Genomic DNA, 22,480 nt, shown 5'->3' with positions numbered 1-22,480 from the left:
CTTTTACTATTGATATAGTTGAAGAACAGTTTGGGATTAGTTTTACTCTCCTTAGCAATGTGCTTCTCTGTTTCCTTTTTGGCAGCTTTAATTAGTTTTTTAGATAAAGTATTTTTCTCCCTATAGTTTTTTAGAGCTTTTTTAGAGCTTTAGAGCTATAGTTTTTTAGAGCTTCAATGCCATCCTGCTTTAGTAGTGCAAATGCTTTCTTTTTACTGTTAATTGCCTGTCTTACTTCTTTGTTTAGCCACATTGGGTTTTTCCTATTTCTAGTCCTTTTATTCCCACAAGGTATAAACCGCTTACACTGCCTATTTAGGATGTTCTTAAACATTTCCCAATTATTATCTGTATTCTTATTTCTGAGGATATTGTCCCAGTCTACCAGATTAAGGGCATCTCTAAGCTGGTCAAACTTTGCCTTCCTAAAGTTCAGTGTTTTTGTGACTCCCTGACAAGTCCCCCTAGTGAAAGACAGGTGAAACTGTACAATATTGTGGTCGCTATTTCCTAGATGCTCGACCACCTGCAGATTTGTTATTCTGTCAGGTCTATTAGATAGTATTAGGTCTAAAAGTGCTGCTCCTCTGGTTGGATTCTGCACCAATTGTGAAAGATAATTTTTCTTGGTTATTAGCAGAAACCTGTTGCCTTTATGGGTTTCACAGGTTTCTGTTTCCCAGTTAATATCCGGGTAAAGTCCCCCATAACCAGGACCTCATTATGGGTTGCAGCTTCATCTATCTGCTTTAGAAGTAGACTTTCCATGGTTTCTGTTATATTTGGGGGTTTGTAACAGACTCCAATGATAATTTTGGTACCATTTTTCCCTCCATGAATTTCGACCCATATGGACTCGACATCCTCATTTCCTTCGCTAATATCCTCCCTTAAAGTGGACTTTAGACAAGACTTTACATAGAGACAAACCCCTCCTCCTCTCCGATTTTTACGGACCAAGGAAAGCCTGGAGGGGGGTGAGCAGGTGCCTCAAAAAATCTGACCTTGGACACACGGAAGCTGACAATACCATGATCCGATGAGGGACTAAGGAGGTGGAACAAATGCTACTCCAGAACTAACTTTGGGAAAATGACAGCTGACCCCCAAGGGATGGGTAGCTGGGAAAACCTAAAAAAGGTGCAGTAGATGCAGACAGATGGTGTAAGAACATAGGAGCCATGGTCACAGATGGCACTGGCAGGACCAGATGACGTAGAGATGAGCACTAGCCATTGCGACTGCAGCGGCTGATGTAGAGATGGGCACTGGCAAGTGTGGCTGGATTGGCTGACATAGAGATGGGCACTGGAAAGTGCAGCTTGACCATCTGACATAGAGATGACCACTAGCAAGTGCGATTGGACTGGCTGACAGACAGGCAAGTGGGCACGGCTGATAGATAGGCAGGTATACAGGAATGCAAACATTGGGATCTGAGAAATAACAAGAGTGTTTAGGAACAAACTTACAACATTGCACAGGCACCTCCCTTCAGGTGGAGGTGCCTTAAATAATGAGTGTCTCCCAGTCATTGAATGGGGAAACTTTAGACTGATACAAGCTGTCCCTTTAAGAGGATGGGACCGTGTGCATGCATGTCCTAAGCTCTAGCAAGTGTGACTGGACCAATTGACGTAGAGATGAGCACTAGCAAGTTTGACTGGACCGGCTGTCAGGAAGGTGGGTGGGCATGGCTGATAGATAGACTGGTTGCCATGGCTGATAGACTGGCAGGTATACAGAAATACTAGTATTGGGACCTGAGAATTAACAAAAGTGTTTAGGAACAAACTTACAATATTGCACAGGCACCTCCCTTCAGGTAGTGGTGCCCTAAATAATGAGTGTCTCCCAGCCATTCGCTGAGGATACTTTAGGACAGTGCTCACTGTCCATTTAAAAGGATGGAACCGCATGCGTGCCTTAAGCACAGTGCACGGGGATATGCGTGCAGTGCATGCATCCCAGGTAAAGGCAGCAGAAGCAGGAAGTGAGGCGAGAAGGCCGCGGCGGTGATTAAATCGGTTTCTCTGCCGAGTAAAATGGGCAGAAATGATGGCGCTACATATATTTCTGCTACTGCAAGTTAAAGTGACCAGTCACTTGAGGGTCAATGTCTTAGCTGGAGACTGTGGACTGAGACTTGACATTTTGCACATTTTTCAGGCAAGTTTCCAGGAACGGTTGGGTTAAATTCCATGATAGGAACTGGTAAGAAAGTATTTTGGCAAAACCGGACAGCCACTCCAAGCACAATCCAATTCCTAAAGGAGCAGCAAAGCACTGGATAGTCCATGGTCTGGAATAAAACTGCTTGAGAAAAGAAGTTTTAAGAACTCCCAAAATTGTTTTTATTTTGTTGGCAATATACAACCTGTCATGTCTCATCCATTGAGGTTAATCCACAAACCGTCTGGTCATAATGAGCACATCTTAAGCAGCACAGACAAGTGGCACTGGTGAAGCAAGGCAGATGAGTCGATATTGCATCAGTACAAAAAATGTAACTGAACTGGTGTTATGAAGCTGAGAAGTGGAACTGGACTAGTAGAGATTGGATGCAAAAGAGTGGAGCAAGGGAACTAGAGTAAGGAAGATGGTTATAGCATTATTGAGTAGTGAAACTGGTTTAGGGAAAACTTGGTTATAGATGAGCTAATCAGCCATACTGGAGCAGAATGGATGCCAGTACTGCTTTCAATCAATTGACCATAATTCTGACTAGCTAGCTCACACAGCATTTTATGTGTGGACCAGAAATCACTTCCTGAATGTAAGTCTATGAGAGCCTTGGTTTAAATCTCGTAGGCTTATAGTAGATACTTTGTGAGCTCGCTAAGTTGAATTACAGTCACATTTTTCAGAAGAGGATTGAAATAATGCTGGGAATGGGATAAGTCAGCAATTGGTGAGTATTACAATACATGTACACTACACTGCATACATTGTCCTAACTGCTTGAGGCATAACTTTTTTGCTAAGGCTTGTTCAGTGTTCATGCTCAGTGCTTTTAAGTGTATTTTGTGACCATTTAGCTTCCTGTGTCACTCTATATCATTAAGATCATTAAGTAGAGATGTTGAATGTCCATCTGCATGACTTGGTCCAGCAGCCATGTTTGTAATCTGTGGCCACTGGATGTTAGTCTTTTGAAATGCCTCCTACCTGTGAACATCTGTGGTTTTTCTTTTGATTAGTCATCCTGACGTGATGCCACATGCCACCGAGCTGTCTAATCAAAAGAGGAGGCTGCAATGCCATCAAGTAAGAGGCACTTTGCAGGGCTCCTGTCTAGTGGACACAGAATATTAATTTGGCTGCCGATCAAGTCCTGCTAGATGATTAGTACCATCTCTACCATAAAGCATTCATGCCTCCTTCAATAATGTCAATCATTACATTTTGCAGCCAGCCTTACAAAGCTCTCCTAAATATGAGTGCTACATTAGATTTTTATATGTGGATTTGTCCAGGTTTGACAGTTTCATTACACCAGTTTCAGAATCTATTTCTGTCTAATAAATCTCAATACTGCACGTGACACTTTTATGAGCGCTCCAATAAATAATAATTATCTATAGCTTTTATTTGTTATATCATCTTTTATTCATTATATTGCAAGATCCAGCATAGATCTTTCACAATTGTTCAGAATGGGCACATATTTTGAAGCATGCCCTTTTAAGTGCTTAATTCAATGATTTAAGCCACCCTAATTAAAAGTCAGATGCAGTTATACAAGCCTCTGTAACAACATGTTTTGTGACCGGTGATTTTCTTTAGTACTATCTATTATGAACACGGCATATATTCCCTGTACCTGTCACTATTCCTAAACTTTCTTGCACATCTTTAAAAGTCTTAAAGATTGCCCCCAGGCTTGTTTTTTTCTTATTTTATAGATCAAAAGCAACATTATTTCCCTATATGAAGTTGTGGGATCAAACCATATGATCTAATCACCACGTATTTCCCATGAGCACTAATGAAATTAACTTCAAATAAAACAGCAGCTTCAAATCCTTCTAGAGATAAAATAAACTTTATTTAATAGTGAAATATCAATTGGTGGAAATGCCATTCTTCACATCATGCCTGGCATGGTTATGTCTGTGTGATATTTCCATTATGAGATTATTTTCTCACCCCTGTGTTCAATGTCCTTTCAAGAGACAGAGAAGAAGAATCTATAGCACAGTCCAGTGAATTTTTCTGTGTGCTTATTGTTGCTAAACCACTGTTCTAGAATCATGGGGAGTAAGAAGCTAAGGAACTAAATAATAAATGAAAAGCAAACACAAGATGTTTTCTTTATCCATTCCTTGCAGGAGCGCTCAACTTTCATGAGTGAAGTGTTTTACTCATTCCTACTTAACACACTGCAATCAAAGAACAAATAAAAGACTATTAATAATCTTTAGTATTTTTGATCTTCTAAAGAATTTATATTATACAATTAGTAGTTGGGTCATTAAAATTAACTACTACGTCAACACTTTAGTGAAATCTAAAATCTAAAAGAGTCTATGAAATCTTATTTTTCATTTTATTTAGATCTTTTTAATGCTTTTTTTTTTACAAAAAATCTATTGCTATTTAGAAACCATCAGCAAGCTGCTATGGGTGGATCTGTCCTACCTAGTATGCAAATTTCAGTCTGGAATCGCACTTGCAGTTTTTGAAGCAGATTTTTGCGCCATAACCAGGAGCTAATAAAAAGAAATGGGAAACATAAAGGGAGAAAAAGAAGCTTTAAACCTGGACCTAAGGCTTCTTCACATAACCGCTGGTGCCACTCACTGGCTCCATTGGTGATTCTAGTACTTAAGGCACTTGACTAGAGATGAATGAATCACATAGAGGTGAATCAGATCTGCCAAAAACTTTGTAAAAAATTGGATTTGCCATAATTAAAAAATTTTGCCATATGACTCAGGCAAATGTAGCAGAATGGTAGTGTCAGAGCTGCCATTCTTCTAGATTCAGAAGAGCCAGGAATAGGTTAAAATACTTCTCACCAGCACTTATTTGGTCATTGTAGCTCTTTGCTTCTTCATTCAGATCCAATTTTCATTCACAGGCAAAGCATAGACCATTTTATCATCACTAAAGTGGTAAATGATTTAACAGTTAAGAAATGATTTATGTTTTCCATTATATTTTGTTCTCAGATTCTTACTTGCACAAGTGCGTACTGCTGTGACTGTACTGAAGGTGTTGACACTTTTGTTGCCGGCTACAGATATTACCATATACCATCCTCAGTACGTTCTGTGTCCTAAGTCTCTAAGTGTACTTGCCTGTTTGCTGGAAATCTGATTGATAGGTTTGTGTGGTGAAGCATGATGTGCAATGAAAAATGATATAACATAAACTTAATCATCTCAAAGATTGTTGCTAGGGATGAGCGATACTCGGATATGACTTGAGTATCTGCATGCTTGGATGTGCTTGTTACTCCGTGAGTGTTACCCGATGCTGGATTTCAAACTTGAGTCCCTGCCCCACCAGTTTTAGCACCTGTTGTACAGCCAATAAGATGTTCTAAAGGACAGAAATGTACAAGAAGGATGGGAGATTTTACTAAATGAAATTCTTACCGCACAATCGGTAACAATCTTGAAAAGAAGGTTAAATTGGAACCATTTAAAGAGACCAAGGTGAATGAACACAGAAATTAATCACTTGTTAAAAAGGAAAACATAAATGTATATCAAATTGAAAGAGGAGGCATATCTAAAGAATGATATAATGCTGTTTGCATGTAATGCAGGACAAGAGTTAGAAGCGCTAAAGCCAGTAATGAAATAAAACTTGCAAGGGAGAACAAATACAGCAAAATAGGATTTTGGTGGGTATGTCAATAACAAAAGAAAAGTTAAAAATGTTATAGGATTTTTACAGCATGAAAAGGGTGAAGTGGTCAAAAATGATGTTGAGAAGACAAAACTTATAAAATTCATATTTTGCATCTGTCTTCTCTAAGAACGCAAATTAATAATAAATAATAATAATAATAATTTTTATTTATATAGCGCCAACATATTCCGCAGCGCTTTACAAATTATAGAGGGGACTTGTACAGACAATAGACATTACAGCATAACAGAAATACAGTTCAAAACAGATACCAGGAGGAATGAGGGCCCTGCTCGCAAGCTTACAAGCTATGAGGAAAAGGGGAGACACGAGAGGTGGATGGTAACAATTGCTTTAGTTATTCAGACCGGCCATAGTGTAAGGCTCGGGTGTTCATCTAAAGCTGCATGAACCAGTTAACTGCATAAGTATGTAGCAGTACAGACACAGAGGACTATTAACTGCATAAAGTGAATGAGAACATGATGCGAGGAACCTGATTTTTTTTTTTTTTTTTTTTTAAATAGGCCACACAGGGATCGTTAGGTTAATGCATTGAGGCGGTAGGCCAATCTGAACAAATGAGTTTTTAGGGTACGCTTAAAACTGTGGGGATTGGGGATTAATCGTATTAACCTAGGTAGTGCATTCCAAAGAATCGGCACAGCACGTGTAAAGTCTTGGAGACGGGAGTGGGAGGTTCTGATTATTGAGGATGCTAACCTGAGGTCATTAGCGGAGCAGAGAGCACGGGTAGTGTGGTAGACTGAGACCAGAGAGGAGATGTAGGGTGGTGCTGAGCCATGGAGTGCTTTGTGGATGAGGGTAGTAGTTTTGTACTGGATTCAGTACAAATTAATCTAGAACTGATCTCCACGGTGCCATCAAAGGAATACAAGAATCCACTCTATCCACAAATGGAGAGATGGTGAGGGAACACTTAGCTAATTTAAATGACTTTAAATCTCTTGGTCCAGATGAATTACATCCTAGCGTACTAAAAATGTTAGCTGAGGAAATTGCAGAACCACTAGCCAGAATCTTTGAAAAATCCTGGAAAACAGGAGAAGCCCAGAAGATTGGAGAAAGGAACAACATTTGCCTATTTTCAAAAAAGGAAAGAAGACAAAGCCAGGAAATTACAGGCCAGTGAGCCTTTCTTCTATACCAGGAAAGATTTTTGAACATATTATTAAACAGCATATATGTAAGTAATTGGATAAAAATACAGTATTAATCAGAGCCATCATGGGTTTGTAGCAAACCAGTCATGCCAGACTAATCTAATTTCTTTCTATGATGGAATCACTGACAGGGTGGATCAGGGAAATGTGGTAGATATAGTAAATCTCGACTTCAGCAAAGCATTTGATATAGTAACTAGTGATGAGCGAGCACTAAAATGCCCAGGTGATTGTTGCTCGGGTTGAGCAAATTGGAATACTAGGGTACTCGACCCGAGCAACGAGCCCAATGTAAGTTTATGGGAAACCCGGGTATTTTCACCGCGATCCCCCCAGTGGTCTTTTTAAGGTCTAAAAATATCTAAAAATGATGGAAACACTGCTCAAATAACATGGGAACATCATGGGGATCGCCCCTGGAAGAATTTCTGATTCCAAGGTCACAGCTATCAGAGCTGTTGTCAGAGTTTCACGCCATTTTTACAGGTGCACCAAAAAACCTACAAAAACTAAACCAAAATGAATTTTTCTGGGAAATGTTAAGGTACATCCTTTCCAGGGTAATGACTTGTATATAAGTCAAAAAAATAACCCCAGACCAAAATGTTCCTCCACCACTTGGGCTATATTCCCGTGCAGCGTTTTTGATGCGTTTTTCAACTTTAACATTGCTTTCAACCAATACAAATGCATTCACTGGGAAATGTCATTGTAACCTTTAACAACCCTAGCTGGCCATGTGGTGTGTGACACATAAGGAAACAGATCTTGCTTCATTTATGAAGGTGGGACTCTTAAAGTCACAAAGCCTATTTTTAGAGGAGCATCAGACGGCATTAACATTCTTAAAGGGCCATTTTTAAACAGTGGGTCTCCTATGCTGTTATTGCCTATGCAGTGAGTGGCTGGGCTGCCAACAATTACAACGCACCACCATACTCCTTTCACGAGAGGTACAGGAGAGCTTCCTGAAAAAATGTTGCATTGAATGCAAGGCCTGCCCTGCTATCAAGTCATTTGCACCCCAATAAGCCTTTGAACCCAGGTACTGGATGGCTACAGGAAAACCCACTTCACAGTCTTCAGTTGGTCCTGCCATACTATTTTCTATTTTAATAACTGCAAGGCCTGCCCTGCTACCAAGTTATATGCACTACAATAAGCCTTTGAACCCAGGTACTGGATGGCCACAGGAAAACCCACTTCACGCTCTTCAGTTGGTCCTGCCATAATGTTTTCTTATGTATTAACTGCACGGACTGCCCTGCTACCAAGCCATATGCACCTCAATAAGCCTTTGAACCCAGGTACTGGATGGCCACAGGAAAACCCACTTCACATTCTCAGTTGCTCCTGCAAGGGCCGCCTTGTTCCAAATTTGCACACACCCCAATCCCTCTTGGATGAAACATGGAGGAAGGCCTCATAAAAAAAACAGTCCATTACAAAGGAGGGGGTCTCCTAGACTCGTAATGCCCATACACTAAGTGTATGTGCTGGCAAACATTTCCCCATGAGGGGCAAATTTAAAAAAAATACTTAATGGGGATCACAGACACCCTTGCCAAAAAATTGACTGTCTGTAGCAGCACGGAACATGTGAACCCTGGTGATCTAGTGGTGGAAAATGATGAAAGGTGGAGGAAGGCCTCATTAAAAACTAGGCCCAATTTAAAGGAGCGGGTCTCCTAGATTTTAATGACCATACTCTAAGTACGTGGGCTGACAAACATTTCCCTTATGGGGGTTACAGCTTTAAAAACATATTTTTGGGTAGTATCACAGACACCCTTGCCCTAAAATTGAATGGCTGTAGCAGCATAAAACATGTTCACCATGGTGATCTAGTGGAGGAGAATGAGGAAACATTGATGAAGGCCTCATTAAAACTAGGAACAGTACACACTAGTGCGTGGTTTGTGTACGAAGTAAAAGATAAGCTAAAGAGCAAGATTCTGTGCCCGTGGCTGAGCTCTTGTGCAGGAGCAGGCCCCACAAAGACCGCCAGTGGCACTAAAAACATGCTCTGACAGAACACTAGCAGCAAGGCAGGCCAGGAATTCCAAGTTGTAGAGAGCCAGTTCATGCCATGTGTCCAGCTAGGATACCCAGAAATGTACAGAAGTCTTTCTCAATCCAGCCCTTGTTCATTTTTATAACAGTCAGTCTGTCAACATTTTCAGTTGACAGGTGGATGCGCTTATCTGTTGTAATTCCAACAGCGGCACTAAAAACCCGCTCTAACAGAATGCTAGCAGCAGGGCAGGCCAGGACCTCCAAGGCATAGAGAGCCAGTTCATGCCATGTATCCAGTTTGTAAACTCAGTAATTAAGGCACAGATGAATCACGGAGGATGTTTGTACGATCTGCAAGGTACTCCCTCAGCATCTTCCCAAGCATTGCACTTCTTGTGACAGCACCCCTTGCCTCTGTGCCAGCATGATGGGAGGTCTGAGAAAACTGTCCAAGAACTTTGTCATTGTTCCCCTGCCTGAGCTGGATTGTACTTCTGTCTCTCTTGCTTGGACTCCTTGTTTGTACAATAAACTCTGACGTCTGCTGCTAGTATTCTCACGTGGGAATTTTCTAAGTAATTCCGCTACAAGGGCCCTCTGGTACTGCAACATTTTAGCACACCTCTCTGCCTCTGGGAGAAGAGATTGAAAGTTCTCCTTGTACCATGGGTCTAGAAGTGTCAAAAACCAGTAATCAGTGTCACCAAAAATGTTTATAATGCGAGGGTCACGTGAAACCAAGCACAACATAAAGTCAGCCATGCATGCCAGACTGCTAACAGGCAAGACTTCCGTGTCCTCACCAAAAGGATGACTGACCATGCTGTCCTCCTCATCCTCATCCTCCTCCTCATCCTCCTTGTCCTCAGGTCATCCACACTGAACAGACTGTATGACAGCTGTGCTTGTAGTACCGTCTATAGCGCATGATAGTAGCTACTGTTCTTCCTCCTCCTCAGTGCCTACCAATCCACGTTGAGAAGACATGAGGCTGGGCTGAGTGTAATCCCCCTGTAGGGTTCCTTGTTCCATGTCCTTGTGCTCTACCTGCAATGCGTCCTCTTTAATTGTGAGCAGAGAGGTTTTCAGAATGCTGAGAAGTGGGATGGTGATGCTAATTATGGTGTCATCACCGCTCACCATCCTGGTGCAGTCCTCAAAGTTTTGTAGGATGGTACATATGTCTGACATCCATGTTTACTCCTGAGGTATTATGTGGGGAGTCTGAACTGAATATCGACGGACTTGTTGATGTTGGAAGTCAAAAACTGCCCTCTTCTGCTCACAAATCCTTTCCAACATATGCAGCGTAGAGTTCCAACACTTGGGGACATCATACACCAGTCAGTGAGCCGGAAGCATCAAATGCTGCTGAAGCACAGCAAGAGCGGTTGAAGCTGTACCTGACTTTCTAAAATGGGCAGACAGACGGCGTACTTTAACTAGCAGATCCGGCAGCTCCGGGAAGCTTTTTGGAAAACATTGAAGCAAGAGGTTAAGCACATGGGCCAAGCAAGGTACGTGTGTGAGCTCACCTTGCCTCAGAGCCGCCACCAAGTTAAAGCCATTGTCACACATGACCATGCCTGGCTGTAGGTTCAGCGGTGTCATCCAAGCATCTGATTGCTCTTTCAGCGCTGTCAACAACTCTTCTGCATTGTGCGGTTTGTCACCTATGCAGATTAGCTTCAGCACAGCCTGTTGCCGCTTGGCTGAGGCAGTGCTGCAGTGCTTCCAGCTTCTGACTGATGTGTTGATTTCAGAGATGAAGGATGAAGAGGAGGAGGAGGAGGTGCAGGAGCTGTAGACTGTGGGGGCAACCCTGATTGATGTAGGGCGTGCATTCCTCGTTGTGGGGGTTGGATGTGTTCTATCCCAAGGTCCGACTGGGTCCCGGTTTCCACTATGTTAGCCCAATTGTGCCAACAGTGAGATGTACCCTCCCTGCCCACAAGAACTAGTCCACGTGTTTGTGGTTAGGTGGACTATCCCAGTAACAGCATTGTTGAGGGCACAGGTAATGTTGTGGGACACATGCTGGTGTAATGCTGGTACGGCACACCAGGAGAAATAGTGGTGACTGGGGACCAAAGACCTTGGGACGGCCGCCACCATCATTTTGCAGAAAGCTTCCATCTCATCGTTCCTAAAAGGCAACATTTCGAGTGCAAGCAGAAGAGGAATGTGAAAATTTAGTACTGTGGCCTGTGGGGCATTGGCTGGGTACTTTCGCTTGTGTTCCAATGACTGGGGTATAGACAACTGAAGGCTGTGCTGGGACAAGGATGTGGACGGGCTTGGTGATGGTGCTGCTTGACTGTGGCAACAAAAGGTGCAGGGCTAGAGGCATCTTCACATGCATGGTGGACTGTAGATTGGCTTCTACGCAAAGCACTGGAAGAAGCAGTGGTGTCTCCTGCAGACAGTGTTCCTGTAGCCAGGGGTTCGGCCCACAAAATCAGGTGCTTTACTGCCATGTGCCTGATCATGCTGGAGGTAGTCAGGCTGGTGGTTTTGTTGTTGTTACGGGGAACAGATGCACACCTTCTGTCTGTGGCCACCGCATTACTGCATCCTGCCTGATGGGGTGATATGACTCCTTCCCCATGTGTGCTGCTGTCCTCACTTTGCATGTCCTCCTGCCAGGTTAAGTCAGTCTCTATGTCATCCACCACCTTGTCTTCCACTTCTGCACCCTTCTCCTTCTCCTGACCTTCCGGCAATTGTGTATCATCATCGTCCACCTCTTGTGACACTTTCCCACCATCGCCTTCGTGTGACTGTGGCTGGTCAAAGGTATGGGCATCGCTATATGCAATCTCATCTGGCCCCACTTCAAGTTGACCTGCCAAGGGTACGGAATCTTGAAAGGGAAAACTGAACAGCTCTTCGGAGTGTCCAAGTGTGGGATCAGTTGTCTCAGGGCACTCGGCATGGTGGGAGGAAGGAGGATCAGGGTGAGGAATATTCAGTCCACACTCACGGCTACTCAGACTTAACCGTGTGGAAGACATGGTGGTGCTGGCTATGTGACTGGAAGCATTATCCGCTATCCAACTAACAACCATTTCACACTGCTCTGGCTTAAATAGTTGTGTGCTGTGATCACCTAGAATCTGGGACAGGAAGGTCAAGCGATAAGATGTGGGTCTTTATTGTGGCCCACTTTCAGCTTGACCATGACCTTGTCCTCTGTATGCACCATCAGCATCACGTCCACTTCCCCGTTCCTTGCCTTGCCCATTTTAAATGGACTACTGAACTATTTCAAAAGCTCAATGTATTTATTTGGAGCAAAATTATATCTGATCAGTATGCCTTCAAAGCTGAGATTTTTCTACCAGAGATACAACAGGCTGCAGCCACATATAACAGACTGTATAATTATTTTTTCTGTTGTATTTGAAATTTGGAAAATAAAAAAAGAGTAGAACAAGGCTAGCAGACAGAAATATGCAACTTATGTCTGCGAAGCTACGATTTTTCCACCACAGATACAACAGTCAACAGCATGACATAACAAACTGTCTAAATTCTTGTTTTGTTTTTGGAGATTTAACCCCTTCGCGACACGCGCCGTACTAGTACTGCGCTGCCGGCACTGCATTAGTGCCAGCAGCAGTACTAGTACGGCGCACCGATCACCGCGGTCTCGCGCTGAGCGCCGCGGTGATCGGGTGCGGGTGTCAGCTGTATATGACAGCTGACACCCCGCAGCAATGCCCACGATCGGCGCTATCGCCGATCGCGGGCATTTAACCCCTCTGATGCCGCTGTCAGTAGTGACAGCGGCATAGAGGGGGATCGCGCAGGGACGGGGGCTCCCTGCGCTCTCCCACCGGAGCAACGCAATGAGATCGCGTTGCTCCGGTGACCCGGAAGGAGTCCCCGGATCCAAGATGGCCGCCGGACTCCTTCCGGGTCATGAAGTGACCTGGCTAGCCGGCGTCTGCTGAGAGCAGGCGCTGGAAAGCCAGGTAAGCTGCCTGTCAGATCGTTGATCTGACAGTGTGCTATGCACATTGTCAGATCAACGATCTGATCTAATACAGAGATGTCCCACCCTGGGACAATGTTAGAAAGTAAAAAAAAAAAAAAATAGAATGTGTAAAAAAAAATAAAAAAAAATCCCCAAATAAAAAAAAAAAAAACATTTCCCAATAAATCCATTTATTTATGTAAAAAAAAAAATAAAATAAATGTACACATATTTGGTATCGCCGCGTCCGTAACGACCCGCTCTATAAAACTATCCCACTAGTTAACCCCTTCAGTGAACACCGCAAAAAAAAAAAAAAAAAAAACAAGGCAAAAAACAACGCTTTATTATCATACAGGCGAACAAAAAGTGGAATAACACGCGATCAAAACGACGGATATAAATAACCATGGTACCGCTGAAAACATCATCTTGTCCCGCAAAAAAAAAGCCGCCATACAGCATCATCAGCAGAAAAATAAAAAAGTTATAGCTCTCAGAATAATGCGATGCAAAAACAATTATTTTTTTATATAAAATAGTTTTTATTGTGTAAAAGCGCCAAAACATAAAAAAAATTACATAAATGAGGTATTGCTGTAATCGTACTGACCCGAAGAATAAAACTGCTTTATCCATTTTACCACACGTGGAACGGTATAAACGCCTCCCCCAAAAGAAATTCATGAATAGCTGGTTTTTGTTCATTCCGCCTCCCAAAAATCGGAATAAAAAGCGATCAAAAAATGTCATCTGCCCGAAAATGTTACCAATAAAAACGTCAACTCGTCCCGCAAAAAACAAGACCTCATATGACTCTGTGGGCCAAAATATGGATAAATTATAGCTCTCAAAATGTGGTGATGCAAAAACTATTTTTTGCAATAAAAAGCGTCTTTTAGTGTGTGACAGCTGCCAATCATAAAAATCCGCCAAAAAAACGCTATAAAAGTAAATCAAATCCCCCTTCATCACCCCCTTAGTTAGGGAAAAATAATAAAATGTAAAAAAATGTATTTATTTCCATTTTCCCATTAGTGCTAGGGTTAGGGCTAGGGTTAGGGCTAGGGCTAGGGTTAGGGCTAGGGTTAGGGCTAGGGTTAGGGCTAGGGCTAGGGCTAGGGCTAGGGTTAGGGCTAGGGTTAGGGTTAGGGTTAGGGTTGGGGTTAGGGTTTCAGTTATAATTGGGGGTTTCCACTGTTTAGGCACATCAGGGGCTCTCCAAACGCGACATGGCGTCCGATCTCAATTCCAGCCAATTCTGCTTTGAAAAAGTAAAACAGGGCTCCTTCCCTTCCGAGTTCTCCTGTGTGCCCAAACAGTGGTTCCCCCCAACATATCGGGTATCAGCGTTCTCAGGACAAGTTGGACAACAACTTTTAGGGTCCAATTTGTCCTGTTACCCTTGGGAAAATAAAAACATAGGGGATAAAATATCATTTTCGTGGAAAAAAAAAATATTTTTTATTTTCACGGCTCTGCGTTATAAACTGTAGTGAAACACTTGTTGGTTCAAAGCTCTCACAACACATCTAGATAAGTTCCTTTGGGGGTCTAGTTTCCAATATGGGGTCACTTGTGGGGGGTTTCTACTGTTTAGGTACATCAGGGGCTCTGCAAATGCAACATGACGCCTGCAGACCAATCCATCTAAGTCTGCATTTCAAATGGCGCTCCTTCCCTTTCGAGCTCTGCCGTGCACCCAAACAGTGGTTCCCCCCAACATATGGGGTATCAGCGTTCTCAGGACAAGTTGGACAACAACTTTTGGGGTCCAATTTGTCCTGTTACCCTTGGGAAAATAAAAACATAGGGGATAAAATATCATTTTCGTGGAAAAAAAATATTTTTTATTTTCACGGCTCTGCGTTATAAACTGTAGTGAAACACTTGTTGGTTCAAAGCTCTCACAACACATCTAGATAAGTTCCTTGGGGGGTCTAGTTTCCAATATGGGGTCACTTGTGGGGGGTTTCTACTGTTTAGGTACATCAGGGGCTCTGCAAATGCAACATGACACCTGCAGTCCATTCCATCTAAGTCTGCATTTCAAACGGTGCTCCTTCCCTTCCGAGCTCTGCCATGCACTCAAACGGTGGTTCCCCCCAACATGTGGGGTATCAGCGTACTCAGGACAAATTGGACAATAACATTTGTGGTCCAATTTCTCCTGTTACCCTTGGGGAAAAAAAATTGCGGGCTAAAACATCATTTTGTGGAAAGAAAAAATGATTTTTTAATTTTCACAATGCTACATTCTAAACTTTAGTGAAACAATTGGGGGTTAAAAGTGCTCACCACACATCTAGATAAGTTCCTTAGGGGGTCTTCTTTCCAAAATGGGGTCACTTGTGGGGGGTTTCCACTGTTAAGGCACGTCAGGGGCTCTCCAAATGCGACATGGCATCCGATCTCAATTCCAGCCAATTTTGCATTGAAAAGTCAAATGGCACTCCTTCCCTTCCGAGCTCTGCCATGCGCTCAAACAGTGGTTTATCCCCATATATGAAGTATCGACGTACTCAGGACAAATTGCACAACAACTTTTGGGGTCCAATTTATCCTTTTACCCTTGGGAAAATAAAAAATTTGGGGCAAAAAGATCATTTTTTGTGAAAATTAATAAAAAAAAATTTTTTTACGGCTCTACATTATAAACTTTTGTGAAGCACTTGGAGGTTCAAAGTGCTCACCACACATCTAGATTAGTTCCTTAGGGGGTCTACTTTCCAAAATGGTGTCACCTGTGGGGGTTTCCACTGTTTAGGCACATCAGGGGCTCTCCAATCGTGACATGGGCTCCGATCTCAATTCCAGCAAATCTTGCATTGAAAAGTCAAATAGCGCTCCTTCCCTTCCGAGCTCTGCCATGTGCCCAAACAGTGGTTTACCCCCACATATGGGGTATCGGCGTACTCAGGACAAATTGTACAACGACTTTTGTGGTCCAATTTCTCCTGTTACCCTTGGTAAAATGAAACAAATTGGACCTGAAGTAAAAATTTTGTGAAAAAAAGTTAAATGTTCAATTTTTTTAAACATTCAAAAAATTCCTGTGAAGCACCTGAAGGGTTAATAAACTTTTTGAATGTGGTTTTGAGTACCTTGAGGGGTGCAGTTTTTAGAATGGTGTCACTTTTGGGCATTTTCTGTCATATAGACCCCTCAAAGTCACTTCAAGTGTGAGGTGGTCCGTAAAAAAATGGTTTTGCAAATTTTGTTGCAAAAATGAGAAATCGCTGGTCAACTTTTAACCCTTATAACGTCCTAACAAAAAAAAATTATGTTTCCAAAATTGTGCTGATGTAAAGCAGACATGTGGGAAATGTTGTTTATTAACTATATTATGTGATATAACTCTCTAATTTAAGGGCATAAAAACTAAGAGTTTGAAAATTGCTAAATTTTCATAATTTCCGACAAATTTTTGTTTTTTTCACAAATAAATGCAAGTCATATCGAAGAAGTTTTACCACTATCATGAAGTACAATATGTCACGAGAAAACAGTGTCAGAATCACCAGGATCCATTGAAGCGTTTCAGAGTTATAACCTCATAAAGTGACAATGGTCAGAATTGTAAAAATTGGCCCTGTCACTTAGGTGAAAACAGGCTTTGGGGAAAAAAAAAAAAGAGTGGAACAAGGCTAGCAGACAGAACTATGCTACTTATGCCTGCAAAGATACAATTTTTCTAACATAGATACACCAGGCCGCAGCCTGATATAACAGACTGTATAAAATATTTTTTGAAAAAAAAAAAAAAAGGAGAACAAGGCTAGCACACAAAACTATGATACATATGCCTGTGAAGCTACGATTTTTCCACCACAGTTACACCAGGCCGCATCCACAGATAACAGACTGTATAATTTTTCTTGTATGTGAAATTTGGCAAAAAATTAAAAAATGAGTTCAACAAGGCTAGCAGACAGAACTATGAAACTTAAGCCTGCAAAGCTGTGATTTTTCTACCACAGATACACACGGCCTCAGCCTGACATAACAGACTGTATAATTTTTTTTATTTTTGGTGATTTTTTGATAAAAAAAAAATGAGTGGAACAAGGCTATCAGACAGAACTATGAAACTTATGCCTACGATTTTTCCACCACAGATACATCAGCCATCTGCCTCAGATAACAGACTGATGTAAATGTGGCCTTGATTTTATTGGGCACATCTAAATTGTGTCAACAAGTTGGCTATGACACACACACACAAAAAGATTGTTTGGTGCACTCACGTCTGGTGTCTGGGACAAAAAAAGGTAGATTTGCACATTCTTCAATTGCAATAACCTGGCTGTAGTAGGCAGCGTGACCAAGCAAATAATTGTTGAGATAAGAGGGCTATGGATTGCTTTAGAATAAAAAGAGCAGGTATCAGGTGAAGAAAAAATGCAACAGAAAACTGCAGCTAGATATATATTAAGCAAGCGGCAGCAGACAGTAATGGAGCTTTTGGAGGTATGCAGTGAGAGCTATGTACTCATATACAGTGCCTGCAGGCCTTGCACTGATGTGGATATGTGCACATAGACTCCCCTGCCAACCTAGCGCTGCAATCTCAGGACCCCCAAATTAGCACTAGAAAGGACTGCTGGTTTCTCGGGAGGTGTGGACTGAACAGTTGCAGATCTACACTAACTATTAAAAGAACAATTCTGACCCTATCTCAGCATCTGCTCTCCCTACACTCGCTAAAAACGGAGCAGAAAGCAGCAAGCAGGGTGGCGCCAGGTCTATTATACTGTAGACTTGATGACACTGTGCGGCCAGCCAATCAATAATACCACAACAAAGATGGCTGCAGCATTACAGTGCATGGCTGACAATCTCTGCATTGTCATTGGCGCACTAGAGAGCGCCAGAACTGGAGGGCGGAGACCCAAGCTCCCGACGAATAATCCCGGAAATACTCGGTGCTCGCCGAGTACACCGAGCATAGTAATACTTGGGCGAGTACCAAGTAGTGGCGAGCACGTTTGCTCATCACTAATAGTAACTCATGCTATCCTTATTGAATAAATGACCAAGTAATGGATTGACAAGCACCGGTGCTCAGGAAGGATATAATGGAACTAGAGAGAGTACAAAGGAGGGCAACAAAATTAATAAAGGGGATGGGAGAACTACAATACCCAGATAGATTAGCGAAATTAGGATTATTTAGTCTAGAAAAAAGACGACTGAGGGGCGATCTAATAACCATGTATAAGTATATAAGGGGACAATACAAATATCTCGCTGAGGATCTGTTTATACCAAGGAAGGTGACGGGCACAAGGGGGCATTCTTTGCGTCTGGAGGAGAGAAGGTTTTTCCACCAACATAGAAGAGGATTCTTTACTGTTAGGGCAGTGAGAATCTGGAATTGCTTGCCTGAGGAGGTGGTGATGGCGAACTCAGTCGAGGGGTTCAAGAGAGGCCTGGATGTCTTCCTGGAGCAGAACAATATTGTATCATACAATTATTAGGTTCTGTAGAAGGACGTAGATCTGGGTATTTATTATGATGGAATATAGGCTGAACTGGATGGACAAATGTCTTTTTTCGGCCTTACTAACTATGTTACTATGTTACTATGTTACTATGACAAGGCTACTGTTAGGTGGATTCATAACTGACTCAGTGATTGTTCTCAAATAGTGGTAATAAATGGTTGCACATCCAATTGGAAAAGTGTTTCAAGTGGGGTACCACAAGGCTCTGTCCTGGCCTCAAAGTTGTTCAACATTTTTATAAATTTACTTGATAAGAGAACTGAAGGTAAACTAATCAAATTTGCAGATGATGCAAAGCTAGGAGGGATAGCTAACACTAAAGCATACAGAAAAAGGATTCGGAAGGATTTAAACTTGAACAATGGGAAGTGACTGACAGAATTATATTTTACAAAAAGGAATGCAAATTTCTACATCTGGGCAACAAAAGCGAACATAAACCCTCATACACTTTCAGACTCCCTACACTCATCACTGTCCTCGATCTCCTCTTTTTCTTGTCCTGATCTGGCTGTACATCCCTACAATGACACTCTCCAAAGCACCCCGGACCAAGTAGTGCCCCTCACCCTCAGAACCTCCAAACACAGAGTGAAACAGCCCTGGCTCACATCGCAAACCCGATTTCTCCAGCAATGATCTAGGAGTGCTGAACTCTTATGGAGGAAAACTCACACACCAGAAGACTTCATCCACTTCAAATTTATGTTAAAAACCTATAACTCTGCCCATCGCCTAACCAAACAGACTTACTACACCACCCTGATCTCCTCACTAGCCAACAACGCCAAGAAACTTTTTGACATCTTTCACTTCCTCCTCAGGCCAAAATCACAAGCCCCTATCACAGGCATTTGTGCTGATGACCAGGCCTCCCACTTTACAGAGAAAATAGATAACATCCTTCAGGAAATCCGCTCCCAACCACGAAGTTCAGTGACTCCCATCCCTCCCTGCTTTTCCCCTGGCTCACTCTCCACATTTGATCCCATCACAGAAGAAGAAATCTCCAGGCTCCTCTCTTCTTCTCATCCAACTATGTGCACTACTGACCCCATCCCCTCTCATCTCCTCCAGTCTCTCTCTCGAGTCATCACAACTCACCTAACTACAATCTTTAATTTATCCCTCTCCTCTGGTATTTTCCCATCCTCCTTCAAACACTCTATCATTACTCCATTATTAAAGAAACTCACCCTCAACCCATCCTGCACAAATAACTACAGACCAGTTTCCAATTTCCCCTTCATGTCTAAACTCTTGGAGCGCCTAGACTACTCCCACCTCACCCGTTACCTCTCCACTCACTCCCTTCTAGACCCTTCGCTGTCCGACGTCTGCCCCCTACATTGACAGAAACAGCACTCATTAAGGTGACCAATGATGTTCTGACAGCAAGATGTAATGGTGACCATTCTCTGCAGCTTTCAACACTTTTGACCACCATCTCCTACTCTGTAGGCTCCAGTCACTTGGCATTAAGGATACTGCTCTCACCTGGTTCACTTCCTACCTTTCTGATCGCTCCTTCAGTGTTTTGTTTGCTGGCTCCACTTCATATCCTCTTCCTCTTGCTGTCGGGTTATCTCAGGGCTCAGTCCTCGGCCCCCTTCTCTTCTCTCTGTACACGGCCCAAATTGGACAGACAATCAGCAGATTTGGCTTTCAGTACCATCTATACACGTCACCCCGCGACCTTACCCCCGCTTTACTACAGAACACCAGTGACTGTTTGTCCGCAGTTTCCAATATCATGTCCGCTCTCTATCTGAAACTCAACCTCTTGAAAACTGAACTTCTTTTGCTCCTGCATCTACAAAACTCCCTAAATTTGACATTAACCTCTCTGTAGGTGGAACCATAATAACACCCCGGCATCAGGCGCGCTGTGTGGATGTTATGTTTGACTCCGATCTTTCTTTCACATCCCATATAAAATCTCTTGCTGCTTACACCTAAAGAACATCTCTAGAATCCACCCTTTTCTCACCATGTAAACAACAAAAACCCTCACTGTCGCCCTGATCCACTCCCGCCTTGACTACTGCAATGATCTGTTAACTGGCCTCCCCCTTACTCGACTTTCCCCTCTCCAGTCTATCCTTAATGCAGCAGCCCGGGTTGTCCATCTAGCTAATCGGTATTCAGACGTGTCCGCTATTCGCCAGTCATTACACTGACTGCCGATTAATTATAGAATTCTATTCAAAGTACTTGTTCTCACCCACAAAGCTCTCCACAGTGCGGCACCCCCTTACATCTCCTCCCTCATTTCTGTCTATCAGCCTAACCGACCACTGCCCTCTGCAAACAACTTTCAACTAATCTCTGCACTAATCCGTACCTCCCACTTCCGACTCCAAGACTTCTCCCATGCTGCGACAACCCTCTGGAATCCTCTACCCCAAGAAATTAGGACTATCCACAATTTGCATAGTTTTAGGCGCTCCCTCAAAACACATTTGTTCAGAGTAGCCTATCACGTTCCCTAATCAAAGTCATTTTAGGTTTGGTTGAATTTGTGTGTAGCCCATTAACTACTCCTATTTATCCCCCACCCCCTGAAGATGGCTGGACCTTCATTGTAAATGCATCATTGTAAATACACACCTGTACTTTGTATCTCCACCACCTCATTGTAGATTGTGAGCTCTCATGAGCAGGGTCATCTTATTTTGCTTTAATTATTGTATTGTTAATGTTGTTACTTATGACTGTTGTGTTTGGAACTGTAAACTGTAAAGCTCTACGGAATATGTTTGCACTATATAAAGATTATTATTGTTATTATAGAATGGGAGGAAGAGAATTAAGCAATAGCACGTGTGAAAAAGACGGGCATACTAATAGATCACAAACTGCACATGAGTCAACAGTGATGCATCAGCAAAAAAAGTCAAACACAGTTCTAGGATGTATTAGGAGAAACATAGAGTCTAGATCATATGAAGTAATTATCCCCCTCTACTCCTCAGTCCCAATGCAGTAACATAATTGTGACACACCGGTGCTCTGATGGCAACTCGAACATCGGGTGTTTCGAACGCTGTCATCTGCATGACAGTGCAAAAAACATCAGAGGTTCTGAATGGTGGTAAGTTTACTACTGCCAGTCAAAGCACCAGCAGCTGTGACTAGTGGCAAAAAGTGTACCTCAAGTCACAGAGGCATTGGCTAACGAGAGAGTACTATGCTCATCAGAATATGACTGCTGCCACTAATAACAGAGAGAGCAGACACCGCTGATGGGAGTATTCATCAGCCTGCACCATATATAATTACACCTAAATAGTGTGGGTTCCCCTTTTATTTTGATTGCCAGCGTGGCAAAACTGAAAGCTGCGGGCTGCAACCTGCTGTCATGGCTGGTTATCAAGAAAAAAAGGGACCTCTATGCATTTTTTACCCCCATTTTTGACAACCAGCCCAGCTAAAGCAGATAGCCGATGGCAGGTATTCACAGGCTATTAAGGGATATTGCCCCCTTTCTAAAAATAGCAGGCCAAATCTGCCCTAGAAAAGGCTCATTTACTAGTTGCTCCATATCTGATGTTTTGCTCAGCTCTTCACACTTGCCCTGAGCGGTGGCACACAGGGTTAATATTTGTGGGGTTGATGTGACCTTTGTATTTTTTGGTGACATTAAGCCCAAGGAATAGTAAAGGAGAGGTGTCTTCCTATCCATTAAAAGCCCCATAGTCATATTGTAAATAAACAGACATCCAGAATAAAGTCCTTTATTTGAAATAAAAAACACATTGTTTTCCTTTTTATTTAAAAAGAAAAAAACAAAGTTATATATAAGTTATATTTATCTTGCGTCCATTCAATGGAAGCCCTGTAAAAATAGAAAATAATAAACAACAATAATACTCACCTAAAACCCATTCCATTAAAGCACTGGTCTCCTGTGAAAAAAAACAAAAATAAAA

Source organism: Ranitomeya imitator, chromosome 1, assembly GCF_032444005.1.
Source record: "Ranitomeya imitator isolate aRanImi1 chromosome 1, aRanImi1.pri, whole genome shotgun sequence".
Taxonomy (NCBI): Eukaryota; Metazoa; Chordata; class Amphibia; order Anura; family Dendrobatidae; genus Ranitomeya; species Ranitomeya imitator.
The sequence above is the reverse complement of the archived record's forward strand: the minus strand, read 5'-3'. Positions refer to the sequence as shown.